Source organism: Marmota flaviventris, chromosome 12 (assembly GCF_047511675.1).
Source record: "Marmota flaviventris isolate mMarFla1 chromosome 12, mMarFla1.hap1, whole genome shotgun sequence".
NCBI classification, from domain to species: Eukaryota; Metazoa; Chordata; class Mammalia; order Rodentia; family Sciuridae; genus Marmota; species Marmota flaviventris.
Window position 1 is genome coordinate 105,925,951 of NC_092509.1, and position 25,262 is coordinate 105,951,212.

A 25,262-nucleotide genomic window follows, 5' to 3' on the forward strand; every position below is an offset into this window, starting at 1 on the left:
TGATCTGCTTTCTGTCACTATAGGTCAGCCTGCATGTTCTAGGGATTTATATCAATGCAATCAGAGGCTATGTCCTCAACTTTTAAAACCTGACTTCTTTCCCTTGGCGTGGTTATTTGAGGTCCTCCATGTTGTTGCATAGATCATAGGGATTTTCTTTCAAGCTCACCTTCCCCCTCCCCTGCTGCTGGGCTGAGAGCACCAGCCGAGCCTACACTCTGGGATGCTAATGTGCTCCAGATGCCACCAGCATCTGGTTCAAGAAGGTTCTGAGCTGCTCTGAAGGCTGGTGTGTGTGGACCTTAGGGTGGCCACGGTTGACCCAGGTTCACTACACTGAGGGGGCAGCTGCTTAGGGTCTCAGCCTCTCCTCTCCCCTGTTGTCACTGTCTCCAGCACTACCTCTACCTCTCGGGGGTCACAACACTCCTTGCCCAGGAGTCTGGGAGTGGCCAGGGAGCCAGGCAGCTAAAGAGCACCTGCCTCAGGAGCACCTGCCCTTCCTCCACGGACTGCACCCCCAGCATTTGCATGGCCTTCTCCAGGCCAGGCTTTCTACCCTGGTCACTGGAATCCGCAGAGCTGGCATGAGCCAGGTTCTCAGCTCCCCGCTGTTTCCTTGCCAAAAATATATCTGCAACTGGAATTCCATGTGGAAAGTATTTGACAAATAGAATTTCTTGGGAGAATATTTTACTTTCCCTTATCAAAGTATAATGTGCTGAGGGCTTGGCCGCACCCGCTAATTAAGCGATGGAGATCTTAATGGATGACTCTCGGCCCTTGATGGTGTCCCAGTCCCTTAATTTGAACACCTGTAGAACTAGTGAAGACTCCAAACCAACAACATTCGAAGTGCACATGAGTATTTAAGATTTTGACTCCGGGAACTTTTTACTTCCCCAGTGCCTTTGTGGGAGGAAAAGTCCAGAGTTGATTCCTGGTGTCAGTTACTTTCTAACAACTCTCAGCCCCTGTGGTGTCATTTGAAAAGTTTGCTCTCAAAGAACTACTCAAATCTTTAGAAGGCAAGAAGGAGATATGTATAATATTATAGCAAGAACTTTTGATAAGGAAATTTAAGGTGGATTTTTTTGGGTCTCATTTTTATTTTGAAAAGCTGGGTAGGAAGCGTTTATTGTTTTGTTTTGTTTTGGTACCAGGGATTGAACCCAGGGATGCTCTACCACTGGGCTGTATCTCCAGCCTTTTTGGTTTTTATTTTGAGTAAGGATCTTGCTAAGTCGCTGAGCCTGGCCTTGAACTTTGGATCCTCCTTCCTTAGCCTTCTGAGTCACTGGGATTACAGGCAGGTGCTATCATGCCTGGTGGAAGTGCACTATTTTAACAATGTCCTATTTGATAGAAGATATCTATGTATCCTTATTTGTCCTCTATCTCACATAACTGATGTTATGATTGGGCTAGTAAAAACAATGATCTTCCTCTGAAAATATTTACTAACCCTACAGAATAAAGAAGACCTCGTCTGTACCTTGATTTATAAATTAAACTGCAGGACATCTTAACAACAATAACAAAACAAATCTAAAATCCAAACTTTCTTTAAAAAGACTGTTGGAATGAGCAAGTAAATTGGGATGGATAACTTAAAAAATAGGTGAGATTTACTGGTCGATTCATTGCTGACGGACATTGACCTCTTTATAGACTTACACTTTAACTTTTATATGAATATGTTGAGGGCAAGGTACAGAATCCAAGTGTGTCATGGGATCCTGGCACTCTGGAACAGGACCAGTTCTCAGAGTCAAGAGACTTGAATTCTAGTTGTTAAATACTGATGTTAAGCAAAGTATGAAAAGGAAACTATGTGGCTCTCAGGTTTTGGAAAATGAGGGAAATTATACTTGCTAATCTAGTGGGTTCCTCATAGTTTAAATATTCTAGATTCTGTAAGTACAAATTCATTCAGTCATTTAAAATAGAAACTTCGCAGGGAAATAATAACTCTGCAATTAGTGTGTGCTGCTACCAGGTGAGGTGATACTGTGTCCACGGTTACGTGCTCCAAGTGGTATTCTCAAGCCATGCCTGTAGTGTATCTGAAATTTATATTATACTTCTATGTTTAATCCCCTTTGAAACAAGTATTTGTTTAAATGTTAAGCTCGGCCATTATCATGTGCTCACTGACCAGAGTCGCGATCTGATTTTATCGATTTTCTCAGGCTGCCTGAGAATGCCATTCGTGTATTTGATCTGTGTGTGTGCTTGTTGGCCTGGCGTCTCAGGCTGGGCACTGGTGACAGTAATGGGGCACATTTCTGATTCCATGGCTGTGAAACAAAACTTTGTCCAATCGCAAGAGGCACTTCCTGTCTCCTTAGGACAGAGGCGCTTTAATCACAGGAACCATTGGCTTAACTGCATGTTCTCTAGAAACCAACACGGTGGCAAGACATTTTGATAAAGAAATGTTAAAGAATATTCTTAGTGACATTTTTTACTTTTATAACCTGCTGAAAAAGTGAAATATTCTAACAGCATCCTATCTGAAAACATTTATTTTTATCATTGTGTATTGTATGTTAAAATAAAATTATAAACATAAATAAGACTTTTTCAAAAGGTGTGAAGGACTTCCTCAAGAGAAGACCCTTACCAAAAAGTTTGGTTTAGGAGCTCAAAATTCAACCCTATTGAAGCAGGATCATAACCAAGGATATTAGGTGAAATCCAGAGGACAGGCATCTGGTACAGAAACTTCTGGTGTGACCAAACCCGGCCTTGGACACGCAGATGGCCGTATTGACTTTGGCGATGTCTCTACCTTGTCGGGCCATTAGAGTCAATTGAAGTTGGAAACTGCCATTTGGGTGGCATTTGATCTGTCTGTCTGTCTGTAGCAAGACCCTCCCTTCTGCACCTGTTCTCTTCCTCCTCTTCTTGGTCCAGGACCTCGGAGCCCCAGCCCCTAGGAGAGGCAGGCTGCCCGGGAGCCTCCTTCTTCCTGTTCCACACATCCCCAGGCTCTTGGTGTCTGTTTAATGAACATTAAACTTGTATTTACTTTGCAAAGCATATTTATTAGTGTTCCGAGTACAGACATAGACGTGCCTAGTTAATCCAGTTGTGTAGGGAAAAAAAATTAAGGCTCTCACGAAATAGAAACAATAAGGGTGAGACGTTGGGCGCCTGGTTGGGCAGCTCACAGGACATCTTTTTGACCTTGCATAGATGGAATGGGCATGCAAAGAGCCACGGACAGGCAGGGCAGTGCCTACCAGGACTAAACCCGGGGAAGGGCAGGGCAGGGTGGGAGCTTATTAGAACCATAGGTGTCTGGTCAAAAATGTTCCCCACCAGAACCTCCTCATTACAGGAAAGAGGCAGGTTCCCTGAAGGGTGGCAAAGGAGCCTGGCCAACCAAGGACAAAGCCAATGCTAGACCCAGGCTTCTAACCCGGGGTATTCCATCATAACACACTGTCCCTTTCTTCCTCAGCTTCCGACACCGAGTGGGACAGAGGATCACAGCTCGCTCCTGACTTTTGGCTGACTTTGGACAAATTGCCCTCTCTGGGCACCAGTTTCACTTTTCAGATGGGAAAGCGCCTGCCTAAGGGGACCCTGCTCTGAACTCACGCTGTCTGTCCAAAAGGACTGCTCAGAGGGGCGGTTTTCTCCAGAGCCACCTGCTTGCTGTGCTTCGCTCCTGGACATGGATTTGCTTGTCTTCTGATCAGAGTTGTTAAAGGCAGCTTCACAGAACTTTCTGCAACTCTAGATATAAGGTGAATTCTCTAAGCATGTGAATTCTTTCTGTCCAAGCTGGTTCCAAAATGGTCTAGCAGGTGGCTGCGCCTGATAAACTGGGGAAGGAAAAACAGTATCCAGCTCCAGGGCTCTCTCACCGGGACTGAGATGAATAATTTGATCAGGATACCTCAGAAGAATAACCATGGGAGTGTCTTCTGATGGAAGCACGTCTGAAAATGGAAATGGCGGGCTCTGGAGGACAGGAACACCAGGCAGAGGTCACCTTCTTGAATGCTGTACTTTCCTCGCAGCTGCCTCCGGGGCATGGTGTGATGCGTAAGTCAACTTTACATTTCCACTGCACCAGATTTTTGTTAGGGCCATGCAGTACATGGCCATCCCTACCCCAGATCATCTTCTCTACCCAACGTGAACCACAGTCCCAGTGACTTCTACCTCCTCTCATTATTGACCCACTTTAAAGATTATTTTGAAAGTTAATAACCTATGTCTTTTTAAAAGGCACACGTAATCCTCCAGCACCCAGAGATCGCTGCACTTGTCACCTATTGTTCAATGTGTGTCCTGCCTGGATGAGAGTAGGATTAGCATACATAAGCTACACTACTGCATAGCACTCAAGAGCTAGAGCCTATGTAATACCAATCATGTAATTTTCTGCATATTTTCTACAACCTACTAATATGTTATGAGTAGATTTCCATGTTGATCATTATTAGTTAACATTATTAAAGTGCCACCGAGGTACACACACACACATACTCACCTCACTAATGTGCTATGTACAGACATTACATTGCCTTCCCGTTTTCCCTGTTACAAACGGCACTGAGTGAACGTCTCTAAATCCAGGTCTTGGGGGTGTGCCTTCTGGTGCTTTCCTATGGTGAATTTCGGAAGCAGCCTTGCTGGGCCAGGAGGCTCCCCTCCTATCAGGCTCTGGGTGCATGTCACCACATGGCCCAGAAGGCCAGTTCTGTGCAAAACCTGTGGTTGGCCGTCTTTCTCCAGGTCCTAATAGTTGAGCATTGTCTTTACTTGACAGTTGATTGAGATACAATTAAATAATCACAAAACCTACTTTTTGTAATGAGCCGTTCAGAGGTTTCTGCTACACGTGTGCCACCGCATTGCAGCTTTAACACGTGCATCTCCTGAATCCTCCCTCAGCATTACCTTTCCAGGTAATGAAATCCAATTGAATGTACTGAAATGGTCCGATTTTAAGTCCATCAGTACCGGTGGTGCGTACCAACACAAGTTCCTCCAGAACTTCTCCTCATGCCCTCCCAACAGTCCTTCCTCATCCCTGTCCCCAGGAGCAGTTCTGCCACTGCAGGCTCTAGATGTCACATCAGTGGAGCAACACCGTCTGTGCTTGGTATCTTTGAGCCTTATCCATGCTGTTCACGTGAGGGAGTGTGTTTCTGTTTATTGCTGACATTTTGCATGAATACAAGTAAGTATGTTTATCTCCTGTGATAACATCTGCATTGTTTCTGGATTTGGCTACTGTGAGTGAGGCTGCCGTGAGCATTCCTAAGCAAGGATTTCATAGACCAGTATTTTTAGTTTTCTCAAATAAACAACTGGGAGTGGAATTGCTAGATCATAGGACAGATGTCCATTTTAACTGTTTACGAGGTTGTGAAGCTGTTTGCCAAAGTGGCCGGACTACTTTACGCACTGGTCAGAGGCCTGCTTATTCTACATTTTCTCCAGTACTTAATGTGGTGAATGTTTTTATTTTAGATATTTCTGTGGCTGTGTAGTGAGATTTCCTCGTGGTTTACATTCTCTTCATAATAGCATTGCTTCTTCAATGACTTGATGACCAGAGAGATGGACTGCTTTTTTAAAATGTTAATTATTAAATTTACCTAATTCACTTCATAAATGCAAATTTCCTTGAAAACCCATACATGAAATATTTTTAAAAGTTAAAAGAAAAAAGAAAAGAAAACTAGGTCTTAGGATCGATGTTTGTACATACCCAGGAGAGGCACAGTGTTTGATCCTCTTTTTTATTTTCATTTTCCTTTAACAAATGAGGGTAGGCAGGTGACAAGGTGCTCTTTGGTTATATAATTAGTTATACAACCAGTATGTAATTATGAAAGGACAAAATGACAACCAATTTAAGTTGAAGATCTTTATTCACTTTAGGTGAGATTCTAGAATTAGGCAACTCTTTATTGCTGTAAAGACAATGTTCCTATGGCTTGAGCCCATGATGTTGATTTTACAGACAAAAGTCTGGAAAAAAGCAAAAACAAAGAACAAAAAGCAGATCAGCTGTTTCAAAGTCTCTCTCCTTGTAAGTCTGGGAAACAAAACAATAGAAAAATAACTGATTTGTGAGTATCCGACTACTTGGGTGACCTCTCAGTGAAGAGTCACACAGAAGGGTCTGCTGGGACACTGGTGTTCCTCTCCTGGTTCTCCCTGGTCAGGTCACACTTGGTTTTGGTCTGCTGATGGCGAACTTTGGCCTGAGTGAGCCCTTTGGATTTTAAACCTGGTCTGTTGGGGCCTAATTGGCTTGGAGCTTAGTCCAAACCAGTGGTGCCTGTAATTTTCATTTAACGAATACAGTAGATGCTTAAAAATTCTATTGCATGAAGGAAAAAAATGAATGAAGTCAGACTCAAGGTCTGGGGCTCTTTCTGATGAGACTTCCTTGCTGCTCCTCATGTTTGGTTCCCTTCCTGCTCTGTCAGCAGCAGGGTTTCCGTAACACGTACCGCGTGGACAGAGGGCATTGAGTCTTGGTGGTTTGAGATCTTTAGAGAGTACCTGGGTTGGGCCCTGGTATGGGAGGAAGTCAGAGCCCACACTGCAGACTTATTTTTTTTTTCTATTATTTATCGTTTGCCATATCTGTGCACGTGTGTGTGCCTGTGCACACATGTGCATGCTGTGGCTGTAAACTCCCTCCAAGCCCTTCTGGAAAGAGTCACAGAACAAACAAAACATAAGGCAGGAGGAATAAAAGGCCCACCCTGGCCCTACAGCAGGAATAATCTGCCTGGGGGAGAGATCCACCCATGGGGAACCAGGAGCTCCTGTAGGTGCAGCAGCAATTACAGCCCAGCTGCCACCGGGCCAGGACTTCAGGGAAGAGATCTGGGAGTGGACGCTAGGAGAGACTAAGATTTAAGTGACAAATATCGCAGAATACTAAGCCAATATGGATGGGCTAAAAGAACAAACAGGTTCGCAGGATTAAAATAGATGAATGAGAGGGCGATAAATACAGAGGAAGACAGGGCAGGAGCGTGTTTGGAGCGGAGGAGGAGCACACTTACCAGGAGACAGTGCAGCTGGGATGGGGCGAAGGGGGCCAACTGCCTGGAGAGCAGGGCCCAGGCAGAGAAGAGGGCGGAGCAGCCGAGTCGGAGAGGAGGAAGGTAACCTGCCAGGTGGTGGCTGAGCGTCCGCAGAGCTGGGGCCCCTGGAGTTTTTGACTGGGGGGCAGTAAGAGACAACACGTTAGCCCTGAGGATGATGTCTGCCAGCTGTCTGGGATCCAGGACACGGTGGGACACAGCGGGATGGGCTCTGTGATGGTCCCACTGAAATCGTTTCTGTTTTCACCCATTCTTCTGTGGATTTTATCACCTTGTTAAGATAGTAATTGAGTTTTTCCAATATTTTTCTTCACATTAAATGCTTGTACCTCATTAGAACAATTTTATCCACAGTTTTGCCGCCTTTATCACATAATTTTGCAGAATACAAACTTAACAGAAACAATCAAGCTGTTGTTAATTTCAATTTGAAAGTGTGTTTCACTCTACACGTTAAGCTGGGCACAGGGCTAGGACCAGCCCTGTGACAGAGCCACTGTGACAGAGCTGTTGGTGGGTCCAGTTTACCAAGCCCCCCCCACAGACCTCATCTCAGGTGGCTCCCGAGCTAATGCCATAGATAAGAAAAAGGATATTGACAAAGGTCAGTCATGTCCAAGTGCACGGAGATAGAAAAGTAAAGCCAGAATATTGCTTAAAAAGAAAAAAAAAAAAAGCCCAGTTAAGGTTTGGGGGAAGTAGCTCAGTGGTAGAGAGAGTGTCTGGCATGTACAAGGCCCTGGATTTAATTCCCAGCACCAAAACAAACACTTACAACTACCAAAACTGGAAAGAAAACATTTTTTGAAACTATAGACCAGTCTTGCAGGAAAGCACTGTTTAATTTTTAAATATTCACCTCCTGAGAATCTGAGGGCCACAGGGGAGTGAGCTGCCCTGGAGCTCGGTTCAAGTCCAACCTTTGTGCTCTGTGGCTCTTTTGCTGATAGTGGCTAAAATACCTCCACCCCAGCTGCTCCTTCTCCCTGGCTCACTGCAGATCACACCATGAGTATGACACCAGCAGCGCTGAGTGCCTACCGCGTGAGGCAGTGCAGAAGCACATTTCCTGTATTGCCTCTGTGTGGCCTCCGCAGACCCCATGAGCCGGGCCTAGTATGATCATCGTCCCACCCTACCAAACAAACAAACAAACAAAACCCCATGCCCAGCAAGAGGCCCTGGACCTTGCCTGAGTCTGTGCAGCCAAGCTGGGGGCGCTAGGGCTCAGGCCAGCTTTGTCTTAGCGTCCAGGCTCTTCCCTTTGAGAGGTCAGCCTGAGCCTCCTCTCTGCTCTTGTTTCCTGGCTTCCTGCAAAGGCCCTGGACGCTCAGGGACGGGAGTGTCCTGTTGTTCTTGAGCGTCTTCGGCTCTGCTGAGCTACAGCCCTGAGCAGCTTGGCCAGCAACCAGTCCTCTGGGAGAGCTGGGGTTTCACTCAGACTGTTCCTTGTGTTTTTTGTCCCTTTCTCTTTGCCAATATAAGTTAATGCCAATAAAAAAAGATGATTGACTCATGAAAGGCATGCCAACAGTTACTATAGGGAGATAGCCTCGATAATGACACTCTGTACTTGTCACTCGGGATCTGAAAATCTTCAGACACAGTGCAGCCTGCAGGTCGCTGGGGCCTGTGGTCAACCCAGAAGAAGTTCAGGTGCCAGGGGAAGAAGGTAGAACAGAAGGGAAATTCTCAGAGTCTCCCAGAGGCTGTGAAACAGGGTAGATCAGGAAGTTCTTGAGTTTGCCTTAGTAACAGACAAAGAGATGCAACTGAAAACTCTACCAAGTTCTGTCAGAGCCTGAGACTGTGAGAGGCGGTAGAAAAGTGATTCAATGCCGAGATGTGAGGGTGAGACTCATTGACTGAAGTCAGAATAATCAAATAGCTATGCTTTCAATTCCTCATATGTAAGGGGAACGTAATACAAGTGACTGCTTTGTAGAATCTTCACAATAATCTTGGGAGGATTATGAGATCATTCTAGAAAGACATTTAGGTAGCTAAATTCCAGTTGACGAAAGTCCAGCGAGAGCCAGTGTCTTCTAGCATACCTTGCTGCTACTGGGAGGAACGCACAGCAACGAGGGGAGCCCTCCTGCTATTATGGGGAAAGTTATCAGTGAACTCCCGCTCTGTGGTGGTGGGTGCATTGGTTTGATGGTGCTATGTATTATTGACACCATTGTGAAAGTGAAAATGTGGAAATTAAGTAATTTGTTCAAGGTCAGTTGGGGAAACTATGATTTGAACTCGGGTCTTTCTGGAACTTTCAAGAGATTCGCTGTATTCTATGGTAGCCTCAGCCTTTGGCTCTCAGACATAGGAGTTAAGATGGCAGCTAACTCCTCAGCATAACTCCACCCTGCCAATAGCCAGCTTTGCTAGAAAAGTGGAAAACTGACATGCCTGACAAGGAGGGGTCTCTCTCAGGACGTAAGAGAAAAAGAAAGCAACTGGCTGACAAGGAGCAGAGAACCGTGAGCCTAGGAGAGGGGCAGAGTGGTGGGGAGAACTGGCATGAACTGGAAAGTGGATGCCCAAGCTGGAGGTGCCCGGCTGCTCCACTGCAGTCCATTTTAGCTGTGTTTGAAAGTGGGTCAGATCTTGCCAACTTTCCAGAGAAGATGGAGATTTAAATTTTTAAATAAAATCCTATTAAAAATTGTTTTGGAATGACACCTTTCATCTTGAGATAATTGTAGGTTCACATGCAGCTGTAAGAAGTAGTAGAGAGGCCCCTTGTGTGCTTATCCAGTGCCCCCAGTGGTAATTGTGATGTGATTTAGAATAGAAATACGCATTTGTTTTTTTGTCTCCATATCCTGACACAGCTCCTAAAAACTTGGACTCTCCAAAGTAATAAGTGTCTTTTCGTATGCTAATGAGATGATTGATGGTTGGAACTTTCAGCCCCAACCCAACCTCTGGGATGGGGAGAAGGGCTGGAGTTGATCATTTAAGTTGATCATTCATGGGCAAATATTTAATTAATCATGACTTCATAAGGATCCTCTCTAACACCCAAAAGGACACATGCAGAGATTCTGGGGGTTGCTCAGCACGCGGAGGCCCTAGGAGGATGGTGAGCCCAAGTGCACACAGAAGCTCTGTGGCGTTTCCTCCGAACCTTGCCTAGGACTCCCCTGCATCTGGCTGTTCCTGAATTGCATGCTCTTAGAATAAATAGGAAAATGTAAGTAAAGTATTCCCCTGAGTTTTGTGAATCATTCCAGAAAATAATAGAACCTGAGGGGAGGTTGGGGGACCCTCTGATTCATTAACTGGTTGGTTAGGAGCACAGGTGAAAATTGGGGGGGCTGGAGGTTGGCATCTGAAGTGGGGGCAGTCCGTGGGACGGAGCCTTTAACCTGTGGGAGCGGATCTGTCTCCAGGCTGACAGGGTCAGAATCGGCTGAGTCCTAGGACACCCAGTTGGTGTCTGAATTCCTGGTGTGTGTGGAAAACCCAAACCCAATTTGGGGGACCAGAAGTGAGCAGTTGAGGGTGGAGGAGGAAGGAGCAGTCAGTGTTTTGCTTTCTGATTACTAACACCTCGCCCTGTTATGACCAGGAGTGGTCAAGATAAAGAACATGTCCATCTCTACAAGGTGCCCTCAGGTTCCACACACACACTTCTCTCCCACCCTCCACCTCTTCAGCTCTGGACAGCAGTTGGCCTTCTCTATTTCTAGAACATCTGCCATTTCTGGAGTGGAAACATACAACACGTGACTTTTGGGGACTGGCTTTGCTCATGGCATGACTGTCAGGAGGTTCACCAGGTGGGTGCTGGCTAGAACCTGGGGTCGTGGATGTCCTGCGGCTTCATCACTCACCTGCTGAAGGACATCTGGCTCGTTTCCAGTTTGGAACCCTGATGAATAAAACTGCTTCACACATTTTTATACCGTTTTCATGGGAATGTGTCTATTTTTCTGGGAACACAGTCGGTGGGTTGCACTCCCACCAGCAGCGTGTGGGTGGCCCTGTCCCTTCACATCCTCACGGGTGTTGACTTGACTGGTCACACCTTTTACCTCAGCCATCCCTACACGCCCCTTGTGGTTTGAATTTGCATGTCCTAGTTGCTAGGGAGCCACTAACCATGCCGAACCCCTTTGCCCGCATTTCCTTGTCACGTGCATTTCCTCTTTGGTAAAATGTTTGTTCATGTCTTTTATCCATTTCCCAATTGGACTGTTTAGAATTTCAAAAGTTTTAAAAATTTATTTTAAAACAGTCTTTGGTTAGATATATGATCTGCAAACATTTTCTCCCACTCTGTAGCTTGTCTTTCCATCCTTTTAACAGGGTCTACAACAAAGGAAATTAAAAAAAAAAAATTTATGGGGCTGGGATTGTAGCTCAGTGGTAGAGCGCTGCCTACACAGTGAGGTCCTGGGTTCCATCCTCAGCACATCATAAAGTTAAATAAATAAAATAAAGGTATTAACAAAATTTTATGAAGTCAATTTTTCCTTTGTGTCTTTGTTATCAAGTCTAAGAACTTTCCACCAGATCTAAGTTCCTAAAGACTTTCCATGTTTTAATAGTTGTTTTAGTTTTGCATTTAAGCCTCATCCATGTGGAGTATATTGTTGTGAAGGTGTAAGACCTAGACAGAGATTCATCTTTGTGCCAATGGATTTCTATTTAGTCTAGCATCATTTGCTGAAGAGCCTGTGTTTCGGCATTGAATTGCTTTCGCACCTTTATCAAAGACGTATTTTGATGTGTTCGGGTGGCTCTATTTCTGTAATCTTCGTTCTGTTTCACTTATAAGTGTGTCTGCCTTTTGCCAGCTCCCTTTATCTAGGTTTTTTGATCGGCATTGTTCACTTTTCTGCATTCAGTTCTTGTATGTTTTATTCGTGTTACACATATTTCCTTTTTTCATTTTTACAATTGTAATGGTATCTTATTTTTAATTCAGTGTCCACATGTTCATTGCTAGTGTGCACAAACAGAATTGATTTCGTATGTTTACCTTAAATTTCAAGATCTTGCTGAACTTACTTACAAGCCTAGGGGTTTTTTTGTTTGTTTTTTGTAATTGTTATTCTTGCTTTTCAGGCTCAGGATTTTCTGATAACTATTGTCCTTTTCTAAAAGAGACAGTTGCTTTCCTTCTTTTCTGATCTGAGTGCCTTTTATTTCCCTTTCTTGCCTTATTGTACTGGATAGTACATCTGGTACTTCGGTGAATAAATGCCCTATTTCCAATCTGAGGGGAAGGCCTGCAACCCTTAGCTATTAGCTATTAGGCATAATATAGATGATCTTTATCAAGTTGAGCAAGTTCCCCTCTATTGCTATTTTTCTGAGAAGTTTTTAAAATCATGAGTGTTGAAATTTGTCAAGTAACTTTTGCATCAACTGGCTTAATCATGTGATTTTTAAATTTTTTTAGTCTATTAAAATATAGACTGCATTGATTAATTTTCAAATAATGAACCAGGCTTGCATCTCTGGAATAATCCAAACATGGTCATAGTTTATAATTCTTTTTCGTTTATTGCTAACTGTATTTGCTAATATTTTGTTAAGAATTTTTGCTTCTACATTTGAGGGACATTTGTGATTTTTTCTGTTTTGTAATGGCTTTGTCTAGTTTTGGTGTCAAGATTACACTTGCTTCCTAAAATGAATTGAGAAATATTTCATCCTTTCATTTTCTGGAAAAGACTGTGTAGAATAGATATTAATTCTTCTTTAAATGTTTGAGTCAGTGATACTATTTGGCTTGGATATTTCTTTTCTTCTTTTAATTACTAATTCATTTTCTTTAGAATTTTATGGGAAAGAAACAGGCTGGTAGAATTATTCACCTCAAGCAATTTTTAAAATTTTTTAATTAAAAAAATGTGTTCTAATTAGTTATACATAATAGCAGAATGCATTATGGGGCCTTTTGTGTAAGAGAAATGGTGTCTCCAAGAGACAGCCCTGAGCCTCAGGGGCTGTGGAGCTGAATGAACTCTGCCCCCTAGAATTCAAGATTATGGATTGCTGACCCTTAGGTTCCCTTTGGGTGGAATGTTTATAACTGGTTTCCCATGCCTGTCCCATCACTAAAGTTCAGGGCAGATGACTCAGTTTCAGTTTCACAGGTCCCAGGTAGAAAGGGATTTTGTTCCAAGATGGTGGGTCATACTCAGTGTCTTCCTCATATCTGCTTGGATGACTTGGAAGATGAGAGTTGGGACTTTTCACTGATGAGATTTATATGGAATTGAGACTTTGAATTATGCTGTAGTAGACTGAGGCTTTGGGGATGGGGTGAGTGTATTCTGTGGAATAGAAATAACTCTCTTGGAGCCGATTGAGGCTTTTCTTCTCAGAATAATGGCCTCCCAATGAGTGGCCTCTCAAAGATGTCCACATTTGCACCTCTGGAACATGTGAATATATGTGAATATGCTTACAGATGTGATTTATGGTCTCGAGATGGGAGACTATCCTGGCTTATGTCACAAGGGTGAGAGAGACAGAGACAGAGACAAGGGCAGGACAGTCAGGCCAGAATGATGCAATATCAGAAAGACCTGACTAGACTTCACTGACTTTGAAGATGGAAGGATTCACAAGCCAAGGAGTGTGTGTGGAAGTGAGTTCTGCACTAGGACCTCCGTGAGGTAACACAGCCCTGACTCTCCTTGATTCTAACCCAGTGATATCCCTTTCAGATATCTAACTTCTGCAACTATAAGAAAATAAATGTGAATTGTTTTAAGCTACTAAATTTGTGATACTATGTCACACCCTTTTCTCATCTCCACCCCTGGTTCCTAGCAGTGTTGGGCAAGCCCCTCTCCTCTCTGGATCAGGGGCACGCACGGCTATTACTGTGTCACAGGACAGGACACTGCCTGAGGACATGCAGTCTCTATCTGGCAGGTGCCCAGATTTGAAGCTCAGTCCTTTGAAAGTTTACTCACCTGTTCCCTCTGCCACCACCCAGCTCTGCTGACTGGTAGGAGCCCCATTCTCTTGGATGTCACACAGAGGCGCTATGCTTTAGTGACCCCGCCTGCCCTTTGAAAACTCTCTGGTGGATTTTGTGTGGAAGTTAACCCTGCAGGTCCAGAACTCGCCACTGCTTTTTCAGGCTAAAGAAAGTTGCTTCTGTAGCCTGAGCCCGCAGCACATTCCGGGCATCTGTGGTGTGAAGCAGAGTCAGAGGAGGAAGGGGTTTTGTGACGTGAACTGCTCTGTGTTGGTTACCCAGGAATCTGGTGCCAGTTGGCGCTCCTCAGGGTGGAAGGCCCCTCAGCTGGGGGAAGCCGCCTGCCATGAAGAGGGAGGGCAGGATGCTGGGGACTTCCTGGGGAGCAGGAGGAAGAAACATCAGAGGGAAGCCCCTGAGGCTGTGCCCCTTTTCCTCTCCTCATTCATTTGCTAGGGCTGCCATGACAAAATGCCACAGATGGGGTGGCTTCAACAGCAGAAATGGATCGCCTCACAGTATTGGAGGCTACAGGTCCAAGATCAAGGTGTCTTCAGGGTTGGGTTCTCCTCGGCGCTCTCTCCTGGGCCACCTTCCTTCTGTGTCCTCACATGGTCTGTCCTCTGTGCATGTGTGACCCTGGTGTCTCCTTTGGTGTCCACATTTCCTCCTATAAGGACACATCCTTATGGGGATAAATCAGAACCCACCCTAACGACTTGTTTCAACTTACCTCTTTAAAGACTTGGTCTCCAAATACAGTCAAGTTTGAGGCTCAGATTGACAGGGTAAGGGAAAGCACCGACGCTTTTGGTTTGCCAGGGAGGCAGAACTTCCATTCAGGCCCACCCCACTTCTGTTCTCTCATCCTGGCTGCAATCCCAGTATCCCAGGAGGTTGAGGTCAGCTGGTCGTGGAGGCCCTGGGGTTGGGGACTACAGTGCTGTGTGGATCAGGCATCCACACCCACTTGGCCCTGGCCAACCCGGGGACAGGTCGGTGACCCTGGCTTCCTACACCTCAGGCCTGCACCAGCATCCAAGGCTCTGCAGGCTACCTGCTCTCCGGCCTACCCCAGCCACTTCTCTGTACTTGGGGACAAGGGCTTGGCTTCACCTTTGCTGAGGGGTCATGTGTTTTTTGAAAACTTGACCTCTACCCAACCAAAAGCGACTCTTCATTGGTCTAGGCCAGTGGTGGTGCCTGCCCTTGCCTATTAATTATTTAATCATGGGAAGACTGTGCTGATTCTGGACAAAGAGGAGATATTCACTTTCTCTGCCTCTGCCTCTGAAGATGGTAAACAGCGGGTGGACTCTAATTCCAGCAGACCTTGGGACGGTGGGGATAGCTGCAGGACAGCTGAGCTAGATCCAGATGTTTCTGTCAGTGAGTTAACCACCCGGAAATTGCTATGCCTCCATACTTCAAATTGTGCAAAACAATAAACCTCCTTATTGGTAAAGCCACTTTTATTTAGATATTATATGATTTGCTGTCCAAACCATCTCCTGTGGCCTTTGGAAAGTCAATGTTGGATGGAGACACCAAGTGAACGTTCCCTTCTCTCTCTCTTTAATACAATCCAACATGTTTGACTGGCTGTTCTGTCTGGTCTGTCTCCTGAAGAAGTGTCTTTGCTAGTGACCTTCAAAGACCTGGTCCTGATGGGAGCACTATTTCCTAAAGTAGAGCAGGTTTGAAAAAGAGAACACATTCAAGAGATTCCTAAGAAGGATTTTCTTCTGTTTCCACGGGAAACAAAACTCACTGTCGATAATTTTAATGACAGGGAAGAGCTTCAAGTCACGTGTTCACTAACTGCTCGGGACTTTTCCCACCCGCACAAACAGGATGCCAGAGCGTGACTCTCATTCTGCTAAGTTGAAATTGAGGTGGGGACCTAGGCAGAGACAGAGAATGCCCGGAGGTGGGAATGGGGGGGGGGCGGGAGCTTGGTACCCAGGTGCGGGGCCTGCTGACAGCACCCATCTGAACCAGGGCTGGGCTAAGCAGGGATACCTTCACTCAAACTGACATTAATTGAGCATCTGGTGTCTGCCAGACTCCGTGGGAGGTGCCTGAGAAACAGGGAGCGTGGTCATTGCCCACAGGGAGCATGCAATCTCCGCATGCCCCAGCCTTCAGGACCCCACCCACTCCTGTCCGTCAGTCCTAAGCTCCTGCCCTGATGGTTCTGACTTCTCATTCCACTCCTAAATTGTGGTGTCGCTGGGTTGTAAATGTGCATGCCACCTGCTCCTACTCACATTTCATATGATTTCCTTATTATCAAAATTCAGAAACATAGTCGGTTTAAGGCTGTGAAGAGTCACTGAGCACCTACTATGAGCCAGATGGGGAGGGCTTTACCGAGGTGAATGAGATGTCCTGTACTTCCAGGAAACCACAGCTCATTGGGGCTAAATGATTTGCACACCCCAAGGCAGAGCAAGTGTCTAGGTGACAAGCAGCATCTGAAGGGTGCAGACAACACCTGCTGGGGGACTTCAGTGCAACCCGACACATATTTGCTGAGTGCGTTGTGTGCTAATCAAACTCCTAAGGCAGGACTGAGGGAGCTCGATTCCTCCCCTTCTAGGAGCCCACTATTAAGTAAAAATGCTGTAATCCTGTTAGTCATATCAGCTAGCGTTTATTGAACATTAAATATTATTACATACTTCCATGTGATTTCCATATAATAGCTCATTTAATAATTAATTCAACCCTGTGAGGCTTCGGGGGTTGAGTAACGTTCGGAAGATCACAGGGTGAGTGTGACAAGTGAGAGATTAATGAAGAATCTAATCATCAATCTGACTTGTAATCGGTCTGGATAGGGAGCGCCTGGGATCTTTATGCCGAGGAGCCTTGGGAATGAGTGGACTGGTAGTCCACCGCAGACAGCCTCATGGACTGGGGGGCCACGTTGCCGAGACGTTCCCGCAGCACTGCTGGAAACCACAGAGCTCCAGAGACCTCACTCCCAGGCGTGGTGCAGGGCCTGGCGCTGCTGAAAACAGGGATCTCGGGAAAGAAAGCGTGACAGGGCAGTAGCTTTCCTCTGTCCACATGTGCTGAGCCGAGCGAGGTTAATTGAGGACACCTGGAATTAGGATCCCATGGAAATTTACCCTTGAACTAGGTAGTAAATCTCCCTAATTATGCAATCTAATTAGAGCTATCAACAACAGCCAAGGGTTGCAAGGAGGGCTGCTGAGCATCCTACCGTGGCTCAGCTCCTGCGGACCTGCAGCTTGGCTGATGGGGTGGTTTCTGATCTGTTTTATCATGTCTTCCTGAAGGCCAAGGAAGCTCTTCTTCTGGGCATTCCCAAGTCACCTTTTTACACTGACACAACCTATTGTCAGTCCTACCTGGGGCTAGAGCATGACTTCCACTTGATGGGGTTTGCCATGTGTCCCCCACTAAGCTCTTGTCCTTCCTCTTGTGCTCTGTGGTGACTGGCAGGTATTTGTGGGATTGTGAGAAGGCTCTTTGACAAGGGGACCTCATCTGGAGCTCCGAGTCTTTGTGAAAACGGAGGACAGCACACCAGGCTCCCTTTCTGCCCTGCCTCTGCCATCTGACCCTGGGCAAGCCCTTCTGTCATTCTTCCATCAGCTTGTCTGTCACTAGGAGAGCAGGTGATCATGTCCCACCTGGCACGTCCTGTGCCTCTGAGCAGCCTCCCGGTGCCAGGAGAGGGGTGTCATAGCCACTCAGCAGGGGACAGGCACATCCACACTTCCTCTGTGAAAGAGGTCAGTCTTCAGCTGGCCTCGGGTTGCTCCTTTCTTCCAAGTTGACAAAACTTTTCAAGTTTGGAAAGCAGCCCGTTGGATTTGCCTGATGGAATATTGCGTAAACCAGATGATTCAAAACAAACATGCCACAAGGCACTGTGATTTCAGAAATGGAAACTCACCCGGCATTATTTCCCCCATCAAGTCTCCCGCTTCTCCACAGGGCCATGTGACCCTGGGCGAGGGAGACCAAGGGCTGAGGGGCGCACTCCATTGGCTGCCTGGCTGCTGACAGCCCTGCGCTCTGCTCTCCCTGATTGGCTTGAGTGCTGGTGGACACAGTCTTCAGGGAAAGGTCCCTCCCGAGCTTCATGGGGCGGACGAGTCTGGATTAGATGCTTCATTACAGAAAGTCATTCGTCTTGCCTGTATTTTGTCCTTAATTCTGTGCAGCAAGAAATGAGGGGAAGTCTCTGCTGGGGAATCTTTTGCAAAAGGTTCTCTTCAATCTTCAAAAAGGATTTAAGGGAGGAGAGTGCCCTCTTCTCGTGCCTCTCAGGCCACAGCGTGAGATCAAATGTCAACCAGCTGAGCCTGGCAGAGAGAAAATGGAAAGGACCTGGGTCCTTGGTGCCATTTTCTTTTGAGCAGACTTGGAACTTCCGTACTCTGGAAGCTGTTGTTCTGAGAGAAAATGATTTGTCCCTTGCTCCAGGGCACCTCTGGTTGGGCTGTCTTATGAAAACATGCCAACACTGGCTGAGGCTGCTCGTTGGCATCCCCACTTCCCTCCTGCCTGGAGAGGCTCTGGGAAAAGGGACCGAAGGCCAGGACAGCCTCACAGTGCTTGTCTCTTACCAGAGCCTTTTGACCAATTCACTGAGCAGGTGGAGGAGAGAGAAAGCAACTCCCCTAACACCGGGGCAGAGCCTAAAGCTGCCAGCGGAAAAACTAGATTTCCTTGACTTCACATGCTTTTAACTTTGAGATTCATGTGACATTTTTATTTTATTTTTCCCTAAAATATCTTGTTCTTAATGTGAAAATCATTTACCCACTTACTAGGTAAATTATCCAACTCCTCTTATCCTGCAAATTTTTAATTGAAAGTGATACTGCACCTGCACCTGGCAGGACATATAGAGGGCGTGAGGACCACAGGCCGAGCAGCAGTTTCCAGAAACAGTCTCTGGACATAACTTGCAACCTGGTGGTGCCAGCCTCGAATTAGTCAGGGCAAGGGGAAGAATGCTGGGTGGATGCAGCAACTTCCCCCACCTTGGGTCCTGGGCTGGAGACTCCAGGCAGGCAGTGCTGACAGACGCCGGCACACCCGGCAGATAAGGTCTGAACAGGTGAATCCCCAGACTGCACAGGTAACTCCAGAAAGGGTTGCATCATTATGTGGGGAGCTCGGGTGACTGGCTGCAGCCATCCACTCCGTACTAAGGGCATCATCTCACTTCTACCGAGCTCACGAACCTGGGCAGGTTGTGTTTTCAATGAGATGTGGAAGGGAAATTTCCTGACATTATTTTGAGTACGTTCCTCTTACATTGCCCCCAACCACTATTTTTTGGTGAAGTGTAGATTCTCCTTCTGTAAAAACTCCCTAGAAAATAAGCTCAGGAAAGCCAGGGACTTTTCCTGCCATGTTCTCTGCTCAGTCCCCACAACTTAAGCCACATTTGGCGCACAGCACTTGCTTCGTAAATATGTTTTGAATGACTGACTTTCGAGAGATTGAACGGGGAGTCCTTGAAGGTCACATGGCATGGGGGAGGGGAAAGTACTGTGAAGGCAGCTAGAGTCTAAAAAGGGTTCAGACAGGAATGGCGAGGAAAAGATGGAGATGGTGGTGGAGACATGGGAGGGGAGTCAGAAGCATCCGAGGACTGTGACCCTGGAGGAGGCCAGCAGACCTCCTGGGGCCCACCGCAAGAATTGTTCTCATTCTCAGGAGCCACAGGAGGGACACAGCTCATTGTTATCAGTGCCAGAATCTCTGTGGACCCGGCTCCTGGGTCTGGAGGAGGAAATGCTCCGTAGACCCTGCAGGGGACTGCGCTCCTCGCTCAGCTCCTCACCCCTGGCGGGGCTGGGAGGAATGAATCGCATGGGTGGCTAGTGGGAGAAGCGCTGAGCTGTCCCAGCCTGAGATAGCCAAGCTGGCACAGGGGAGGCGAAGGGACCGGCCGGAGGCCCTTCACAGGCCTTCTGTGCGAAGGAGGGGCGGAGAAGTGGCCGTAGGGCCAGCCTCCCGCTGCCTGGTTGTCCAGCGGCCCTCACTTCCTCTGCCCTCTTGCCGTCAGCCACAGCCAGGCACTTCTACCTCTGGGTTTAAGAGCCTCCTGAATTCTCGGGTTCCACTCCCCTCAGATACCCTGCCGCTCAATTTGAGTAGCCACACGAGGGGGGCGCATCATGTCAAAGGTCCCTCAGCCACTGACCCCGGCTGAGACGGTCTCAGTGGGGGGTGGCGGTTGTGCCCACAGTCCCTGGGGTCAGCCTTTCCTAGCTCTGTAACCCTGGACAATTCACTCACACTGTGGGCTCTGAAGTCCTGCATACCAGAGGTTAGTGTAGAGGCCCCCTGGGTCCTGCCGCTGGTGTACATAAAGCAGGACACGGAGCGGGGCATGCAGCACGTGATCGTAAATGTCCACTATTACTGTTCTTGCCTCTCCTTTCGTTCTTTGTATCTTTTGCCTAAATTGGTAAATACTTTCACCTTGGCGGGAATGGTAGGAGGCAGAGACATCTCTCTGTTCTTTAAATCATTTGATATATTTTCAAAAAATGAGAATTCCCACCTACCTTTGGGGTGCAGGCACGTCACAGTACTATGGTGTTTTCTAAAGCACGTCCACATGTTTTGGCACTCTTCCAAAATAAGGAAGAGTCTAATTAATTCTCCCCTTGACGAGCTCCACCAGGGGATGCAGTCACAGTTGCCAGCGTCTCCCCCTGACCCCCTGGTGCCTTCAGTCTTGAGCTGCCATATTAGAAATCCAGAGACCTGAAGGAACTGTGTGGGGTGGCAGTGGGGGACAGGCTGTTAGGCCCCGTAGTGGGTACAGGGACGCGCCCAGGGAACCCTGGCTGCTCCAGCCCCTGCTCCACCTGTTTGTCTTCCTGGCCCAGCTACCAACGTGGGAATGAAGGATCCTTGAAGCTGACCCAGCCCTGACCACCGTGTGACTGCCATCTCACAAGAGGCCCCAGATCAGAGTCGCCCAGCTCAGCTGCTCTCAAATGCCTCGTCCCCAAGACCCACGAGAGCTAGTGGACAACAATTGCTGTTGTAAGCCGCTAAATTTTGGACCCGGCTCCACGTTTCAGCTGACCCATCTCAGTTTACAAATGCAGAAACTAGGCTTTGGAAAATTTAAACACATGGAAGATGTGACGAAGAAGAAGCAGAGCTGGGACACAGGGCGACTCCTGCGTCTGTGCTCCGCCCTCTGCTCCACTGGATACTGGATGAGGTGGAGAACAAGTGAGCAAACGTGCATTTTTCTGTATTTCTCCCCAAGCCTGTCAGTGTTCTAGAACTGAACACAGGATCACTTTGTGTTTGGAACGACACCACCTGCTCAGAGTCCCCTAGCTAACTGCCACAAACAGGCCTGAGGCTGGGCGTGGTGGTGCCCACCTGCAATCCCAGTGATTTGGGAGGCTAAGACAGAGGATCACAAGTTGGAGGCCGGCCTCAGAACTTAGTGAGACCTCGTCTCAAAAACGCAGCAGCTCCAGGCAGCACTTCTTGTTGGAGCGCAGTTGGCAGGCCAGAGGCCCCGGCTGCCCTGGGGAGGTCAGGAGAAGGCTGTGCAGTCCCCAGCTCAGGCAGGCCAGGAAGAGCCGTCTGGCGCGTGGTGAAGAATGGCAGAGGAAGAGAGAGCAAGCAAGACCGAGAGTGGGGGAACTGTGCAGCCCGTGACTGAAGTTCCAAAGAACGTGGAGCAAGTCTTCAGGAAGAAGACGGATGTGTGCTGCTTAGAGACCAACAACCGGGCTCTTTTGGAGGCCACTGGCCTGGGAACAGCCCCAGCTGAGGAAGGCAGCACAGTCCACATTAAAACTGCCGTCTTGACCTGGGAGTGGAGGTACTTGTAAAATGCAGAAACCAATGTTCCAGAGAATTCATTCCCCTTCACAGCTGTCAAGCACCCATTGTATGGGGCGTCAGGGGTCAGTTCACTGCTGGGCTCTTAATGTACAGAAAATGTTTTATGCCCTGGAGGAGTGTGAGGTCTGGAAGGTACTAGCTCGTTTTGGAGGCCTGTCGGGAGCCAGGTCCGATGTTGGGTGACTTACTTAAATCATCTCATTTAATCTTGACACCAATACTATAAAATAGGCATTATTATCTTTACCAAAAACAGAGAAATTAAATATCCTGCTTGAAGTTATGTATGGCAAGCAAGTGCTGACATTTTAACCCAGGTTATTCCAATTCTAAAGCTCCTAGTTGGTCCTCGGTAGACCCGTCTCTCAGTCTTACAGGGTCATAATTATATTTCTGTGTGCAGGCTGAATGGAACTGGGTATAGGGAGCTTGGAGTCTGCAGAGGAGGAAGGTCCAGGGAGGGGAGGTGATTTCACACAAGTTGTTCCACGTGGGCCATGAAGGACGAGGAGGAGTGCGGTGGTTGGAGATGGGCTTTGTAGTCAGGGAAGTGCTCGAGGGATGGGAAAGGGGGCCTGGAAGGATGCACCAGGGCTACCCTGTGGGCCTTGGCGAGCACTGGGGTTTTTAAGCAGGAAGGCCACCTGGGAACATTTGCCTTGGGAGAGGCCGTCCTGACAGCTCTGTGGGGCACTGCCAGGTGCAGGGAGCTGGGACGGTTTCCCTGCCATCTCATGCTGAGATGACAAGCACTGTCTCTTTTTCTTTGCTTGAAAACCCTCACCTCCTCCTGGGGGCCCAAGTTAGTGAGTGCCCCACCATGCCCCCACCAATCAAGCCAGGAGCCTTGGCTGGCCGGGGTGTGGTGGTGCTGGCCCGGAGTGAGCTTCCACGGCCCTCGACTGACTTCTGTGTTTCCAGTTATGCCCTTGAGGCTTGTGCTGATCTCCTGGCTGAGCCGTTTCCTCTTAAGCTCTTTCTAATTGGGCTTTTGCACCAATTCTGCCCCTGGGATCCCTGTATTAGCTTTGCTCTGGTCTCCCTGCCTCTACCCTTGCCTTGGACATTTTGCAGTCAGAACAATCCCTCTACAACAGAAGTCAGCCCCTCATCCTCTGCCTTTGCAATGAGACCCCCACACCATCTTTAGCGGCTGCCCCGCCCCCTGGGTTTGCAGAGGCAGGGGCCACACACTGGTCTAAGGCCCTCTGCCTGCACCAGGTAGGGCCAGCTGGGCTCAGCCCGTCTTTGCATGCTGCCCCCCCAGAGGTGGGCTCTGTGAGGGAGGTGCTGTGACCTCAAGCTCTTCTTAAACATCTTGGTGCTAATCTTTCCTTAGAAAGTTCTTCACTGATAAATATGACACAGTTCCCGCATCAGTGCAAGATGGTCTTTGTTTTCCTCTCAGCTACATCTGGGGGGAGTTCTTTTGGAGCTGGGAGAGACCCAGATGGCTGGACGCGCCCATTCATGTTATCAGGTGTAGAAGATTGTTGAGGCGTATCAGCTAGTTTCTGAAGCCATGGTTTCAAATCTTTTTCTTTCAGGACACAAATTTATTTTTCGAATGTTATTGTATATATAGCTCAAATGAAAATCAAGTAAGTCTGGGGGCTGGGGATGTGGCTCAAGCGGTAGCGCGCTTGCCTGGCATGCGTGCGGCCCGGGTTCAATCCTCAGCACCACATACAAACAAAGATGTTGTGTCTGCCGAAAACTGAAAAATAAATAAATATTAAAAAATTCTCTCTCTCTCTTAAAAAAAAATCAAGTAAGTCTGAAAAGTGGTACCTTTCCCCAGGACGTCATTCACTTGAACAATTAGCCTCCTCATAAAAACAACCTGTGAACAAAGAAAATAGATTAAAAAAAATTCATTTGACGAGTGTTCACTGTCTGTGAACACAGTGCTTTGTGCTTAGTTTCTACTTTGTATGGTTGACATCCAGGTAATTTTTTTTTTTTTTTTTTTTTTTTTTAAATTATTTATTTATTTATTTATTTTTTTTTATTGTTGGCTGTTCAAAACATTACATAGTTCTTGATATATCATATTTCACAATTTGATTCAAGTGGGTTATGAGCTCCCATTTTTACCCCATATACAGATTGCAGAATCACATCAGTTATACATCCATTGATTTACATATTGCCATACTAGTGTCTGTTGTATTCTGCTGTCTTTCCTATCCTCTACTATCCCCCCTCCCCTCCCCTCCCCTCCCCTCCCCTCCCCTCCCCTCCCCTCCCCTCTTCTCTCTCTGCCCCCTTTACTGACATTCGTTTGTCCCCCTTGTATTATTTTTCCCCTTCCCCTCACTTCCTCTTGTATGTACTTTTGTATACCTCTGAGGGTCTCCTTCCATTTCCATGCATTTTCCCTTCTCTCTCCCTTTCCCTCCCACCTCTCATCCCTGTTTAATGTTAATCTTCTTCTCATGCTCTTCGACCCTACTCTGTTCTTAGCTACTCTCCTTATATCAAAGAAGACATTTGACATTTGTTTTTTAGGGATTGGCTAGCTTCACTTAGCATAATCTGCTCTAATGCCATCCATTTCCCTGTAAATTCTATGATTTTGTCATTTTTTAATGCAGAGTAATACTCCATTGTGTATAAATGCCACATTTTTTTTATCCATTCATCCATTGAAGGGCATCTAGGTTGGTTCCACAGTCTAGCTATTGTGAATTGTGCTGCTATGAACATCGATGTAGCAGTGTCCCTGTAGCATGCTCTTTTTAGGTCTTTAGGGAATAGACCGAGAAGGGGAATAGCTGGGTCAAATGGTGGCTCCATTCCCAGCTTTCCAAGAAATCTCCATACTGCTTTCCAAATTGGCTGCACCAATTTGCAGTCCCACCAGCAATGTACAAGTGTACCCTTTTCCCCACATCCTCGCCAGCACTTGTTGTTGTTTGACTTCATAATGGCTGCCAATCTAACTGGAGTGAGATGGTATCTTAGGGTGGTTTTGATTTGCATTTCTCTGACTGCTAGAGATGGTGAGCATTTTTTCATGTACTTGTTGATTGACTGTATGTCCTCCTCTGAGAAGTGTCTGTTCAGGTCCTTGGCCCATTTGTTGATTGGGTTGTTTGAAGATCTTAGAAGATGGAAAAATATACCCTGTTCATGGATAGGCAGAACTAACATCATCAAAATGGCGATATTACCAAAAGTTCTCTATAGGTTTAATGCAATGCCAATCAAAATCCCAACGGCATTTCTTGTAGAAATAGAGAAAGCAATCATGAAATTCATATGGAAAAATAAAAGACCCAGAATAGCAAAAACAATGCTAAGCAGGAAGTGTGAATCAGGCGGTATAGCGATACCAG

At 46.9% G+C, this 25,262-nt stretch overlaps 1 long non-coding RNA gene across 1 annotated transcript in view; it reads left to right on the plus strand.

The window, feature by feature from the left end:
- LOC139701425 (uncharacterized) overlaps positions 1-25,262 on the plus strand; it is a 262,406-nt gene that overhangs the window by 22,950 nt on the left and 214,194 nt on the right. The window contains exon 2 of the long non-coding RNA XR_011704016.1: positions 3,470-4,059. This is a non-coding gene — a long non-coding RNA (uncharacterized lncRNA). The remainder of the gene's footprint in view (positions 1-3,469; positions 4,060-25,262) is intronic.